Source organism: Lethenteron reissneri, chromosome 57 (genome assembly GCF_015708825.2).
Source record: "Lethenteron reissneri isolate LAM-NWPU_2019-01 chromosome 57, ASM1570882v1, whole genome shotgun sequence".
Classification (NCBI taxonomy): domain Eukaryota; kingdom Metazoa; phylum Chordata; class Hyperoartia; order Petromyzontiformes; family Petromyzontidae; genus Lethenteron; species Lethenteron reissneri.
Genome location: NC_083835.1, coordinates 10,094,294 through 10,110,010, shown reverse-complemented (window position 1 = coordinate 10,110,010; position 15,717 = coordinate 10,094,294). Strand labels below are relative to the sequence as shown.

General features: G+C 55.1%; 1 protein-coding gene across 1 annotated transcript in view; it reads left to right on the top strand.

Moving 5' to 3' along the window:
- The window catches only part of LOC133357239 (dedicator of cytokinesis protein 11-like), a 115,237-nt gene that overhangs the window by 3,447 nt on the left and 96,073 nt on the right, over nt 1-15,717 (top strand). The gene's annotated exons all lie outside the window — the stretch shown is intronic.

Genomic DNA, 15,717 nt, shown 5'->3' with positions numbered 1-15,717 from the left:
CCAATCACTAACCACATCACCTACCCCAATCACTAACCACATCACCTACCCCAATCACTAACCACATCACCTACCCCAATCACTAACCACATCACCTACCCCAATCACTAACCACATCACCTACCCCAATCACTAACCACATCACCCACCAATCACTAACCACATCACCTACCCCAATCACTAACCACATCACCTACCCCAATCACTAACCACATCACCCACCAATCACTAACCACATCACCTACCCCAATCACTAACCACATCACCTACCCAAATCACTAACCACATCACCTACCAATCACTAGCCACATCACCTACCCCAATCACTAACCACATCACCTACCCCAATCACTAACCACATCACCTACCAATCACTAACCACATCACCTACCCCAATCACTAACCACATCACCCACCAATCACTAACCACATCACCTACCCCAATCACTAACCACATCACCTACCCCAATCACTAACCACATCACCTACTAATCACTAACCACATCACCTACCCCAATCACTAACCACATCACCTACCCAAATCACTAACCACATCACCTACCCCAATCAATAACTACATCACCTACCCCAATCACTAACCACATCACCTACCTATCACTAACCACATCACCCACCCCAATCAATAACTACATCACCTACCCCAATCAATAACTACATCACCTACCAATCACTAACCACATCACACACCAATCACTAACCACATCACCTACCCCAATCACTAACCACATCACCCACCAATCACTAACCACATCACCTACCCCAATCACTAACCACATCACCTACCCCAATCACTAACCACATCACCTACCAATCAATAACCACATCACCTACCCCAATCACTAACCACATCACCTTCCAGTCACTAACCACATCACCTACCAATCACTAACCACATCACCTACCAATCACTAACCACATCACCTACCAATCACTAACCACATCACCTACCAATCACTAACCACATCACCTACCAATCACTAACCACATCACCTACCAATCACTAACCACATCACCTACCAATCACTAACCACATCACCTACCAATCACTTACCACATCACCCACCAATCACTAACGACATCACCTACCCCAGGGGTCGGGAACCTTTTTGACTGGGAGAGCCATAAAAGCCAAATATTTCTAAATATATTTCATTGAGAGCCATATAGTATTTTTAACGTATAATAAATTAAATGTCTTACTTTTAATGCGACTTCTGGTGCTGCATGGTTTTGCTGATGGCCTTGTAGTCTGGTTCATACGTGGTGAGGTTGAGCTTCGTGCAGGCGTGACCCGTGAAATTTATCTTCAAAACTAATTTCTGTTTACTTTAAAATGACACAGTATTATTAAGCAATATCACAAGTATTTTAAAATCAGTTCCAAACTGATTTTTTTATTTTTTTTTCAACTCAAAATTGCCTGGGAGCCATATGCCGTCACTGGAAGAGCCATATATGGCTCGCGAGCCATAGGTTCCCGACCGCTGACCTACCCTAACGACCGATCAAACAGCAGCTGTAGCAGAAATCTTGTGTGTGTCAGTGTGTGAGCGTGCCTGTGAGTGTGTGTGTGAGCATGCGTGTGAGTAAGTGTGTGTGCTTGTGTGTGAGCGTGTGTTTCAGTGTGTGAGCGTGCGTGTCAGTGTGTGAGCGTGTGTCAGTGTGTGAGTGCACGTGTCAGTGTCTGAGTGTGTGTCAGTATGTGAGCATGTGTCTCACTGTGCGAGTGCACGAGTGCGTGTGAGTGCGTGTCAGTGCGTGAGCGTGCGTGCGTGTGAGTGCGTGAGCATGTGTTTCAGTGTGCGAGTGCACGTGTGAGTGCGTGAGCGTGTGTGTGAGCGTGCGGGTAAGTGTGTGAGCATGCGTATCAATATCTGAACCGGTCCTGGGACTCTTCTAGATCGCCTGAGCCTTAAATGAGTATGTATGTATGTTGGACTTCTTTTGCACCGTATGTAGCCAACCGTGCCAATCAGAGGTACTGGGCGAAGGACAATGGTGCTGTGTGTAAACATCAGCACTGGGGAGACAAAGGCAGCCAGGTGTGGTGCTGGCCCCCCTCCCCTTCATGTTCTGTGCTGGCCCTAATCGATGCTCGCAAACGGCTCTTTCCCCAACAGTTTGTTGGGTGGAGGATCTTTGTTTATTTAAGTGTGTGAATGAGGAAGACGAAACGGTGTTGGCTGGGTCATGTAGCCCGCATGCCCAGCCACCGCATGCCCAACAGCTTTTGTTTGGCCCGATAAGAGGGGACTCAATGGGCGTGGCACGGAAAAAGAAGAGATGGAGTGATGTGGTACAGGAGGATGTGGAGCTGAGTGGACTTACCGATGACCGGTACCAGTGGTGTCAACATCGGCTTCTGTGGAGGAGGCTCGTGAAGGACGCTGCTGGGCAGTTGGAGGCAGTCACCTTCCAACAACAGCGGAGGGCGGAGGAGCGACACTCACAATAACGAGCGGAGCGCCGGTTTCAACAAAGTCAGAGCGCCAGGCTGCTAAAATGAAGTGAGTTGGTACAGTAGAGAGCACAGGTGGTGCATTTGACAACAATCTCAGGCAGTCAACCCATTGTACCTGGGTCTGTGACATTGCCTCCTGTCAGTGAGCCTTTTACACTTCATGTAGCCTCAAAGTGCACCTAGCCTGGCACAGGTGCCGTGGTGATGTCACTGGTGAACAAGGGTTATTGTTATTGTGAGTGCCAGTGTGTGTTAGCATAGGGATGGCCTTCTATTGGTTAACCGTGTTCTGTATGCTGATGATTTGGTCATTGCTGATCACTTTGAGAAGGGATTTGAGGCTCTGCTGCTGAACCTGGAGTGTGCCATGAAAAGGTGGGACCTTACCATCAGCCCCACCAAAGCAAAGAACCTGGTCCGGGTATTTAATGTCCTCTTACCTTATCTAGAGTCATATAAAGAGCCTCATCTCAAGGCACCTGAAATAAATTTTAAAATTGTACATCAGGTGATAGTGTTTGAGATAAAGAGTGGGGCTATTAAGAGTGATTGTGTAATTATGGTGACAGGACAACAGGCGAGAGTGGTTAAGGAGGGGTTGGGGGAGTGATAGGGGTAGCAGTGGTGATAGGGGTTGGGGTAGTGATAGGGGTTGGGGTAGTGATAGGGGTTTGGGTAGTAATAGGGGTTGGGGTAGTGATAGGGGTAGTGATAGGGGTTGGGGGAGTGATAGGGGTTGGGGTAGTGATAGGGGTAGTGATAGGATTTGGGGTAGTGATAGGGGTTGGGGTAGTGATAGGGGTAGTGATAGGGTTTGGGGTAGTGATAGGGGTTGGGGTAGTGATAGGGGTAGTGATAGGGGTTGGGGTAGTGATAGGGGTTGGGGTAGTGATAGGGGTTGGGGTAGTGATAGGGGTAGTGATAGGGGTTGGGGTAGTGATAGGGGTTGGGGTAGTGATAGGGGTTGGGGTAGTGATAGGGGTAGTGATAGGGGTTGGGGTAGTGATAGGGGTTGGGGTAGTGATAGGGGTTGGGGTAGTTATAGGGGTAGTGATGGGGGTTGGGGTAGTGATAGGGGTTGGGGTAGTGATAGGGGTTGGGGTAGTGATAGGGGTAGTGATAGGGGTTGGGGTAGTGATAGGGGTTGGGGTAGGGGTTGGGGTAGTGATAGGGGTTGGGGTAGTGATAGGGGTAGTGATAGGGGTAGTGGTAGGGGTAGGGGTTGGGGTAGTGATAGGGGCTGGGGTAGTGATAGGGGTTGGGGTAGTGATAGGGGTTGGGGTAGTGATAGGGGTAGTGATAGGGGTAGTGATAGTGATAGAGGTAGTGATAGGGGTTGGGGTAGTGATAGGGGTTGGGGTAGTGATAGGGGTTGGGGTAGTGATAGGGGTAGTGATAGGGGTTGGGGTAGTGATAGGGGTAGTGATAGGGGTTGGGGTAGTGATAGGGGTAGTGATAGGGGTTGGGGTAGTTATAGGGGTAGTGATAGGGGTTGGGGTAGTGATAGGGGTAGTGATAGGGGTTGGGGTAGTGATAGGGGTTGGGGTAGGCCTGGTCGGAGCTGGGGTGGTGTGGAGACAGGGAGTAGCAGTAGGATGGGCAAGGGGAGTAGAGATGGGGGTTGTTTTAAGTGAGGAACGGAAACCGATTATAGTGAGGATTGTCTGTGCGTGCTGCAGTGGGAGTTTGTTCCAGTGGAGGGGAGCGAAAAGGGAGCAGGAGGGAGAGAGCAAGACTGGGCGCAGCAGGGCGAGGGAGGATTAGAGAGGGACGGTGGAGACTGGCAGCGTAAGAGGACGGCATGGGGCAGATTAGTGAGAGATGAAAGAAGCGAGATGAGGTGGGGCAAGACTATGGAGGGATTGGTAGACTAGAGTGATGAATGGTTAACAGACAGCGATAGTAAACAGGGAGCCAGTGGAGTTGGAAAAGTAGAGCACAAGTGTGGAAATTGTGGGGAGAGGTTAAAAAAGAATCCAGGATGAGGCATTTTGTTTCTGTTGTCGGAGAGGAGTAAAAGGCGTAGTAGGCAGGAAGGCCGAGAAGAAGAGAGTTGCAGAAGTCGAGCTGAGTGAACGCGAGGGAGTGAACCGGGAGTTTAGCAGCAGGGAGTTTGTATGTATGTTGAACCTCTTTCACACCGTACATAGCCAACCGTGCTGATAGGAGGTGCGGGGGAAGGACAACAAACTACACCACTAACAGCAATTTTAAATAAATTAGTTTTAAGTCTTTATATAAACGTGCATAGCTCCAGTGGCTTCCTAATATCAGAAGGAAGAGCGTTCCAGATGCCGCAGAAGCACCTCCCTCGGCAACCGTGCGGTGCTGTCACCACCTTTGATCGATGGCCAGCCAACAGCCACAACTGCGAGGATAACCGGAGTTTGCGTGGTGATGGTTTGTGTTTCTTGACAAGATCAGCAAGGTATTGTGGTTCATTTGTGGCAAGCACTTTGTGTGTAATTAGTGTGACCTATAATAATGTATTCAGTCAGAGTTAGATGAGGGGACTAATTTAGCCAATATTGAAATGGTGAAAGTGGCGAGTGTGGGTAGTGGCAGAGATGCGGTTTGAGAGGGAGAAGTTGGAGATGACCCCGTGGTGGTTGCGAGCAGAGGAGACAGGAGGAGCGAGGGACAAGTGGGGGAGGGAGATGGAAGGACATGGTGGAGGGGAGCAGGGAGAGGGGAAGAAAAGAATATCAGTATTGGAAGGATTGATGTTAATGGAGAGGTCAACTTCAACTAAACTATAAGCTATTTATTTTTTACAAGGTAAGGCCCATTGAGCTGTAGATTTCTTTTTCAGAAGCGACCTGCCCACAAATGATAGCTCAAACGAAGTGGCTTATCACTTGTAAATGTAAAGCAGCCAATTATTACAAACGTGTGACATTGATTCTAAATGTGGAGGGAAAAAACTGGAGGACCTGGAAAAAATCCACGCGACCACGGGGAGAGAGAGACACGCAAACTCCAACTACACAGCAGCAGGTGTAGGGTCAGGATGGAAACATCGACCTACTGCATACCAGGCGAGGTATTTAACATCTCCTCACCATCGCAGTGTGACATCCAGGATTGGACAGTGACTGAGCAGAGTCGGAAATGGGGGAGTCAAGGTCCAGGGTCAAGGAGGGACAGGAAAAGAAAGTCTGGGTGTGGACGTCGAAGAAGTAATTGGGGAAAGTTAGGTGAAGACATGACAGCTTCCAGAGGTGGGTTGCAGAGGGAGATTTTAACACGTCGGCTCTCGTGACCAATGTCATTCACAATAAATCGCCCGATGAAACTTGTTCTAATTACCAGCGAAACGTCCTACTCTGGGTTTACTCTCAAACCCACCGGTGTACTGAGGTAATAACTAATTGATTACCTAACAAACCTTTACTAATTGGCTGTGTCGGGTGGTGGTGGTGGGTTTAACAACACATTTATGTTTTTGCGACCTAACCTCCTAAAGAAGTTTTATTCTGCAAGAGAGAATCGTAAAGTTCCTCGGACAGACCCCTTGGGAGACACCGACAGTGACAAGGAAGGTGGAGTGGTAATCAAACGCTTGTGGAGAGAGTGGAGGAGTTCATGGGCCTAGCCTAGCACAAGCTTCGTGGTGACGTCACATGGCACTGAGTGGTGAATGACAACTGTTGTGTGTGTGTGTGTTCACTATACTGTCTACGTATTGTGTTTATACGTGTGTATACGTGTGTGTACAGATACAATGGGAGGCTGATCGATGCCCGGGTGCGGTCAAGGGATGGCTCCCTATTGCTCAACCATGTTATGTATGCTGATCTGGTAATCACTGCTCGCTCAGAGGAGGAGTTGGAGGCGCTGCTACTAAACCTGGAGCTTGCCACCAAGAAGTGGGGCTTTACCATCAGCCCTACCAAAACTGGGCAGTATGCTCATGACCGGCTCCGGTTTAGCAGCAGAGGTCTCACTCCGAATCAGTCGAGCGGCAATATCTTTTCATCGGTTGCGTAGCGCTGTGTGGAAGCTACCTGGTCTGTCGCTCCGCACGAAGGTTCAGGTCATACCTCCCTTCTCTACGCTTGTGAAAAGTGGACCCCCCGAATGGAACATCTTCGCCGGTTAGAAACATTTAGGCTGGCCTGCCTACGATCCATCCTGGGTTTAACCAGGCTGGATTGTGTGAGGAGCTCACAAATCCTTGAAAGATCTGGGTAAAGTCCCATCGGTGAGCTCCTCCGGCAGGCAAGGCTGCGCTGGTTGGGTCATGTAGCCCGCATGCCCAGCCACCGCATGCCTCTAAACAGCTTTTGTTCGGCCGGATCGAGGGGGCTAAACGGGCGCGGCACGGGCTAGAGAAGAGATGGAGTGATGTGGTACAGGAGGACGTGGAGCTGAGTGGACTTGCCGATGACTGGTACCAGCGGTGTCAAGATCGGCCTCTGTGGAGAAGGCTTGTGAAGGACGCTACTGGGCAGTTGGAGGCAGTCGTCCTCCAACAACAACGGAGAGCGGAGCAACGATGTTCACAACGAGCGGAGTGCCGGGTGGCTAAAGCACAGCAAGTTGGCACAGTAGGGGACACAGGTGGTGCATCAGCCAGTCGTCTCAGTCAGTCGACCCGTGGCACCTGGGTCTGCCCCGTGACCTCCTGCGAGCAGGCTTTCGACACTTCACGTGGCCTCAAGGTGCACATAGCCTGGCACAAGTGTCGAGGTGACGTCACCGCCACATAGTGGCGAATGGCGGTTGTTGTTGTTGTATGCAAAGACAAAGAGCTTGTATCTGGTGCTGTGTGTATTTATCAACACTGGCTAGACAAAGGCGGCCAGGAATGCTACTGGCCGCCATAGCGCTCGTGCTGCGTTGGCCTTAATAGGTGCTCGCTAACAGAACTTTCCCTGCAGTCTATGTTGCCTACATGGGCGTCTGTGCCCAACAGATGAAGTACTGCCCCTTATGACTGCCCTCAATCACTGCCCCCTCTCACTGCCCCCTCCTCACTGCCCCCTCTCACTGCCCCTCTCACTGCCCCTCTAACTGCCCCTCTAACTGCCCCTCTCACTGCCCCCTCCTCACTGCCCCCTCTCACTGCTCCTCTCACTGCCCCCTCTCACTGCCCTCTTCACTGCCCCCTCTCACTGCCCCTCTCACTGCCCCCCTCTCACTGCCCCTCTCACTGCTCCTCTCACTGCCCCTCTCACTGCCCCCTCTCACTGCCCCTCTAACTGCCCCTCTAACTGCCCCCTCTCACTGCCCCCTCTCACTGCCCCCTCCTCACTGCCCCCTCCTCACTGTCCCCTCCTCACTGCCCCCTATCACTGACCCCTCTCGCTGCCCTCTCCTCACTGCAGCTCCTCACTGCCTCCTCTCGCTGCCCCCTCTCACTGTCCCTCTCACTTGCCACTCTCACTGCCCCCTCCTCACTGCCCCTCTCACTGCCCCCTCTCACTCCCCCTCTCAATGCCCCCTCCTCACTGCCCCTCTTCACTGCCCCCTCTCACTGCCCCCTCTCACTGCCCCCTCTCACTGCCCCCTCTCACTGCCCCCTCTCACTGCCCCTCCTCACTGCCCCCTCCTCACTGCCCCCTCCTCACTGCCCCCTCTCGCTGCCCCCTCTCGCTGCCCCCTCTCACTGCCCCTCTAACTGCCCCTCTAACTGCCCCTCTCACTGCCCCCTCCTCACTGCCCCCTCTCACTGCCCCTCTCACTGCCCCCTCCTCACTGCCCCCTTTCACTGCCCCCTCTCACTGCCCCCTCTCACTGCCCCCTCTCACTGCTCCTCTCACTGCCCCCTCTCGCTGCCCCCTCCTCGCTGCCCCCTCCTCACTGCCCCTCTCACTGCCCCCTCTCACTGCCCCCTCCTCACTGCCCCCTTTCACTGCCCCCTCTCACTGCCCCCTCCTCACTGTCCCCTCCTCACTGCCCCCTATCACTGACCCCTCTCGCTGCCCTCTCCTCACTGCAGCTCCTCACTGCCTCCTCTCGCTGCCCCCTCTCACTGCCCCTCTCACTTGCCACTCTCACTGCCCCCTCCTCACTGCCCCTCTCACTGCCCCCTCTCACTCCCCCCTCTCACTGCCCCCTCCTCGCTGCCCCTCTTCACTGCCCCCTCTCACTGCCCCCTCTCACTGCCCCCTCTCACTGCCCCCTCCTCGCTGCCCCTCTTCACTGCCCCCTCCTCGCTGCCCCTCTTCACTGCCCCCTCTCACTGCCCCCTCCTCACTGCCCCTCTCACTGCCCCCTCTCACTCCCCCCTCTCACTGCCCCCTCCTCGCTGCCCCTCTTCACTGCCCCCTCTCACTGCCCCCTCTCACTGCCCCCTCTCACTGCCCCCTCCTCGCTGCCCCTCTTCACTGCCCCCTCTCACTGCCCCCTCTCACTGCCCCCTCTCACTGCCCCCTCTCACTGCCCCCTCTCACTGCCCCTCCTCACTGCCCCCTCCTCACTGCCCCCTCTCGCTGCCCCCTCTCGCTGCCCCCTCTCGCTGCCCCTCTCACTGCCCCCTCTCACTGCCCCCTCCTCACTGCCCCCTCTCACTGCCCCCTCTCACTGCCCCTCTCACTGCCCCCTCCTCACTGCCCCCTTTCACTGCCCCCTCTCACTGCCCCCTCTCACTGCCCCCTCTCACTGCTCCTCTCACTGCCCCCTCTCGCTGCCCCCTCCTCGCTGCCCCCTCCTCACTGCCCCTCTCACTGCCCCCTCTCACTGCCCCCTCCTCACTGCCCCCTTTCACTGCCCCCTCTCACTGCCCCCTCCTCACTGCCCCTCCTCGCTGCCCCCTCTCACTGCCCCCTCCTCGCTGCCCCCTCTCACTGCCCCCTCCTCCCTGCCCCCTCTCACTGCCCCCTCTCACTGCCCCCTCCTCGCTGCCCCCTCTCACTGCCCCCTCTCACTGCCCCCTCCTCACTGCCCCCTTTCACGCCCCCTCTCGCTGCCCCCTCCTCGCTGCCCCCTCTCACTGCCCCTCTCACTGCCCCCTCTCACTCCCCCCTCTCGCTGCCCCCTCCTCACTGCCCCTCTCACTGCCCCCTCTCACTGCCCCCTCTTCACTGCCCCCTCTCACTGGCCCCTCTCACTGCCCCCTCTCACTGCCCCCTCTCACTGGCCCCTCTCACTGCCCCCTCTCACTGCCCCCTCTTCACTGCCCCCTCCTCGCTGCCCCCTCTCACTGCCCCTCTCACTGCCCCCTCTCACTCCCCCCTCTCACTGCCCCCTCTCACTGGCCCCTCTCACTCCCCCCTCTCGCTGCCCCCTCCTCACTGCCCCTCTCACTGCCCCCTCTCACTGCCCCTCTCACTGCCCCCTTTCACTGCCCCTCTCACTGTCCCCTCTCACTGCCCCCTCTCACTGCCCCCTCTCACTGCCCCCTCTCACTGCCCCCTCTCACTGCCCCCTCTCACTGCCCCCTCTCACTGCCCCCTCTCACTGCCCCTCCTCACTGCCCCCTCCTCACTGCCCCCTCCTCACTGCCCCCTCTCGCTGCCCCCTCTCGCTGCCCCCTCTCGCTGCCCCTCTCACTGCCCCCTCTCACTGCCCCCTCCTCACTGCCCCCTCTCACTGCCCCCTCTCACTGCCCCTCTCACTGCCCCCTCCTCACTGCCCCCTTTCACTGCCCCCTCTCACTGCCCCCTCTCACTGCCCCCTCTCACTGCTCCTCTCACTGCCCCCTCTCGCTGCCCCCTCCTCGCTGCCCCCTCCTCACTGCCCCTCTCACTGCCCCCTCTCGCTGCCCCCTCTCGCTGCCCCCTCTCACTGCCCCCTCTCACTGCCCCCTCCTCACTGCCCCCTTTCACGCCCCCTCTCGCTGCCCCCTCCTCGCTGCCCCCTCTCACTGCCCCTCTCACTGCCCCCTCTCGCTCCCCCCTCTCGCTGCCCCCTCCTCCCTGCCCCTCTCACTGCCCCCTCTCACTGCCCCTCTCACTGCCCCCTCTCACTGCCCCCTCTCACTGCCCCCTCTCACTGCCCCCTCTCACTGCCCCCTCTCACTGCCCCCTCTTCACTGCCCCCTCTCACTGCCCCCTCTCACTGCCCCCTCTCACTGCCCCTCTCACTGCCCCCTCTCACTGCCCCCTCTCACTGCCCCCTCTCACTGCCCCCTCTCACTGCCCCCTCTCACTGCCCCCTCTCACTGCCCCCTCTTCACTGCCCCCTCTCACTGCCCCCTCTCACTGCCCCTTCTCACTGCCCCCTCTCGCTGCCCCCTCTCGCTGCCCCCTCCCACTCCCCCCTCCTCACTGCCCCCTCTCACTGCCCCCTCTCACTGCTCCCTCCTCGCTGCCCCCTTTCACTGCCCCTCTCACTGCCCCCTCCTCACTGCCCCTCTCACTGCCCCTCTCACTGCCCCCTCTCACTGCTCCCTCCTCGCTGCCCCTCTCACTGCCCCTCTCACTGCCCCCTCCTCACTGCCCCCTCCTCACTGCCCCTCTCACTGCCCCTCTCACTGCCCCCTCCTCACTGCCCCCTCCTCACTGCCCCCTCCTCACTGTCCCCTCCTCACTGCCCCTCTCACTGCCCCCTCTCACTGCCCCCTCTCACTGCCCCCTCTCACTGCCCCCTCTCACTGCCCCCTCTCACTGCCCCCTCTCACTGCCCCCTCTCACTGCCCCCTCCTCGCTGCCTCCTCCTCGCTGCCCCCTCTCACTGCCCCTCCTCACTTACCCTCCTCACTGCCCCCTCTCACTGCCCCCTCTCACTGCCTCCTCTCACTGCCCCCTCTCACTGCCCCCTCTCACTGCCCCTCCTCACTGCCCCCTCTCACTGCCCCCTCTCACTGCCCCCTCCTCACTACCCCCTCTCACTGCCCCCTCTCACTGCCCCCTCTCCCTGCCCCCTCTCACTGCCCCCTCCTCACTGCCCCTCCTCACTTCCCCCTCTCACTGCCCCCTCTCACTGCCCCCTCTCACTGCCCCCTCTCACTGCCCCCTCCTCACTGCCCCTCCTCACTTCCCCTCCTCACTGCCCCCTCTCACTGCCCCCTTTCACTGCCCCCTCTCACTGCCCCCTCCTCACTGCCCCCTCCTCACTGCCCCCTCTCACTGCCCCCTCCTCACAGCCCCCTCCACAGCCCCCTCCACTGCCCCCTCTCACTCCCCCCTACTCACTGCCCCCTCCTCACTGCCCCCTCTCACTGCCCCCTCTCACTCCCCCCTCCTCACTGCCCCCTCCTCACTGCCCCCTCTCACTGCCCCTTTTCACTGCCCCCTTTCACTGCCCCCTCCTCACTGCCCCCTCTCACTGCCCCCTCCTCACAGCCCCCTCCACTGCCCCCTCTCACTCCCCTTCTACTCACTGCCCCCTCTCACCGCCTTCTCTCACTGTCCTCTCCTCTGTGTTTACTGTGGTTTCATGTTGCCATGGAGACGTCTGCTGATAGGATTAGACGTTGCTATGGTGACTTTGGGGTGCAGAGGTTTCCATGGAGACATAGACTGCATCAGAGATGGGCAGAGGTCACTGGGGTCAGAGACTCAGGGACTCAGGGGGTAAGAGATTCAGGGGTTCAGAAACCTCGGGGTTCAGAGACTTCTTGAGTTTAAGGAGTCTCAGACCCCCTGCTATGCTTGGAGATGGGACCTCTGGTGTCCCCTTGCGTATGAAGGGGATACCCCGTGACCCCACACCACGTGATTGCATTCTGACAAACCCCCTGGCTGAGGCTGGGGTGTGCCTCAACTTGGCAGCGCTAACATCAACATCATCTGCAACATCATCGACAATTACGGTGCGATTATTTAACGCGCATTCCTGTGTGCGTTTTGGTGCGAGCGTTTGTCGCGGGGAGCGATGGCGCAGCGGTTAGCACTCTTGCCCTACCGACCCGTTGATCCCAGTTCGGTTCCTGCGCACGGCCACCAACACCAGTGAAGATTATCTGAGAGGGGGACAAAGGTGGCTGGGCGTGGTGCTGACCACCCCCACTACCTCCTTGTGTGGCGTGCCGGCCTTCACAGGTACTTGCCAGGAACACTTGCCCCAATGGTCTTTGAAGACCACAAGGGGGGGATCTTTGTGTGTGTGTGTTTTTAATAGTGGAGAGCAGTAGTGGAGCGGTTTGCGCGCTGCGCTACAAACCCGGGGACCCGAGTTCGATTCACGCTCATGGCCAACATCAGTGACGATTATTTGAACCGGTCGTGGGCCTCCCCGAGGTCGACTCAGCCTCAAACGAGTACCTGGTGTGGTGTGTAAACATCGCCACTGGGGAGACAAAGGCGGCCAAGCGTGGTGCTGGTCACCCACACCACTGTGTGCTGTTCCGGCCTTCGTAGGTGCTGGTCGCTAACAGCACTTGCCCCAACAGTCTGTTACTGGCTATACGGGGGTCTTTGTGTTTTTAATAAATACTTCCAGTGCCACACCTATCTATGACCTTCCTTACAGGGGGAAAATTGTGATCCGACCTCCAGGAACAGGTCTGCAGGTTTGCTGAGCATTTCTATGCGGTCTCGGGGGAGGGGGGAACTCCTCAGCTCGGATTCACCATGGGGCAAGGTGTGCTGACCCTGCTGCGGCTGCCGTGCCTCACATATTGCAGGAAGTCGGCACTCTTTCCTTCTGATATTCGGAAGCCACTGGAGCTGTGCACTTTTAAATCATCTAGATTTAAAACTAATTTCATTAGAATTGCTTTTTGTGTTTAGTTTGTTGTTCTTCCCCCCACACATTACAACATGTGAACCGCAGGGTGGGTTCTGTAGGATTGGAAGGATGACCTGGTGTGGTCACCCTTGTCAAGAAGGGAGACTGCACTCATTGCAACAGCTACCGGGGCATCTCCCTCCTCAGTGTGAGGCTGGAAAAGGTCCTGGCAAGGATTATTCAACATCACCCCCTTGCCAGGCAGCACGCTGAGGAGAGGCTTGCGGTGCCCCAAAGTGGTTTCAGACCGAGGCAGTCCTGCACAGATGCCTTATTCCCTGTCCGTCTGCTACAGCAGAGGTGTAGGGAATTCCAACAGGACGTTATTGACTTGGTCAAGGCCTATGATACCATCAACAGGCCAGGGCTCTGGGTTGTTCGTTGTCCATTTGGGGCCCCTGACTCTCTGCTCACAATCATTAAGAACCTTCATGATGGTGGGCAGGCCCAGGTAAAGCCCCCTGGCCAGGAGTAGGAGCCATTCCTTGTCCACCTTGGGGTGCGACAGGGATGTCCTCTGGCTCCTACATTATCTAACGAACATCTTCGACCACATACAGTGAGGGAAAAAAGTATTTGATCCCCTGCTGATTTTGTACGTTTGCCCACTGACAAAGAAATGATCAGTCTATAATTTTAATTGTAGGTTTATTTGAACAGTGATAGACAGAATAACAACAACAAAATCCAGAAAAACGCATGTCAAAAATGTTATGAATTGATTTGCATTTTAATGAGGGAAATAAGTATGTGACCCCCTCTCAATCAGAAATATTTTTGGCTCCCATGTGTCTTTTATACAGGTAACGAGCTGAGATTAGGAGCACACTCTTAAAGGGAGTGGTCCTAATCTCAGCTTGTTACCTGTATAAAAGACACCTGTTCACAGAATCAATCAATCAATCAATCAGATTCCAAACTCTCCACCATGACCAAGACCAAAGAGCTCTCCAAGGATGTCAGGGACAAGATTGTAGACCTACACAAGGCTGGAATGGGCTACAAGACCATCGCCAAGCAGTTTGGTGAAAGGTGACAACAGTTGGTGCGATTATTCGCAAATGGAAGAAACACAAAAGAACTGTCAATCTCCCTCGGCCTGGGGCTCCATGCAAGATCTCACCTCGTGGAGTTGCAATGATCATGAGAACGGTGAGGAATTAGCCTAGAACTACACGGGAGGATCTTGTCAATGATCTCAAGGCAGCTGGGACCATAGTCACCAAGAAAACAGTTGGTAACACACTACGCCGTGAAGGACTGAAATCCTGCAGCGCCCGCAAGGTCCTCCTGCTCAAGAAAGCACATATACATGCCCATCTGAAGTTTGCCAATGAACATCTGAATGATTCAGAGGACTGGGTGAAAGTGTTGTGGTCAGATGAGACCAAAATGGAGCTCTTTGGCATCAACTCAACTCGCCGTGTTTGGAGGAGGAGGAATGCTGCCTATGACCCCAAGAACACCATCCCCACCGTCAAACATGGAGGTAGAAACATTATGCTTTGGGGGTGTTTTTCTGCTAAGGGGACAGGACATCTTCACCTCATCAAAGAGACGATGGACGGGGCCATGTACCGTCAAATCTTGGGTGAGAACTTCCTTCCTTCAGCCAGGGCATTTAAAATGGGTTGTGGATGGGTATTCCAGCATGACAATGACCCAAAACACACGGCCAAGGCAACAAAGGAGTGACTCAAGAAGAAGCACATTAAGGTCCTGGAGTGGCCTAGCTAGTCTCCAGACCTTAATCCCATAGAAAATCTGTGGAGGGAGCTGAAGGTTCGAGTTGCCAAACATCAGCCTCGAAACCTTAATGACTTGGAGAAGATCTGCAAAGAGGAGTGGGACAAAATCCTTCCTGAGATGTGTGCAAACCTGGTGGCCAACTACAAGAAACGTTTGACCTCTGTGATTGCCAACAAGGGTTTTGCCACCAAGTACTAAGTCGGGTTTTGCCACCAAGTACTAAGTCATGTTTTGCAGAGGGGTCAAATACTTATTTCCTTCATTAAAATGCAAATCAATTTATAACATTTTTGACATGCGTTTTTCTGGATTTTTTGTTGTTATTCTTTTTCTTACTGTTCAAATAAACCTACCATTAAAATAATAGACTGATCATTTCTTTGTTAGTGGACAAACGTACAAAATCAGCAGGGGATCAAATACTTTTTCCCTCACTGTAGTTTGGGACGCTTTCCATGGCTGTACCTGGATAAATGTATATCTGGCACTGCTACAATGGGAGGCTGATTGATATCCATGTGCGGTTAAGAAATGGCTCCCTATTGGTCAAGCATATTACGTGAATGCAGATGGTCTGGTAATTCCTGCTGACTGAGAAGGAGTTGGTGGTGCTGCTCCTGAACCTGGCACTTGCCACTTTGAAGTCGGGCAAGCCTGTCTACAATCCAACCTGGGTTTAACCAGGCTGGATTGTGTAAGGAGCTCACAACTCCTTGAAAGATCTGGACACAGTCCGATCAGTGAGCTCCTCCGGCAGGCGAGGCTGCGTTGGTTGGGTCATGTAGCTCGCATGCCCAGCCACCGCATGCCCAAGCAGCTTGTGTTTGGCTGGATAGACGGGGCTAAACAGGCGCAGCACGGGCTGGAGA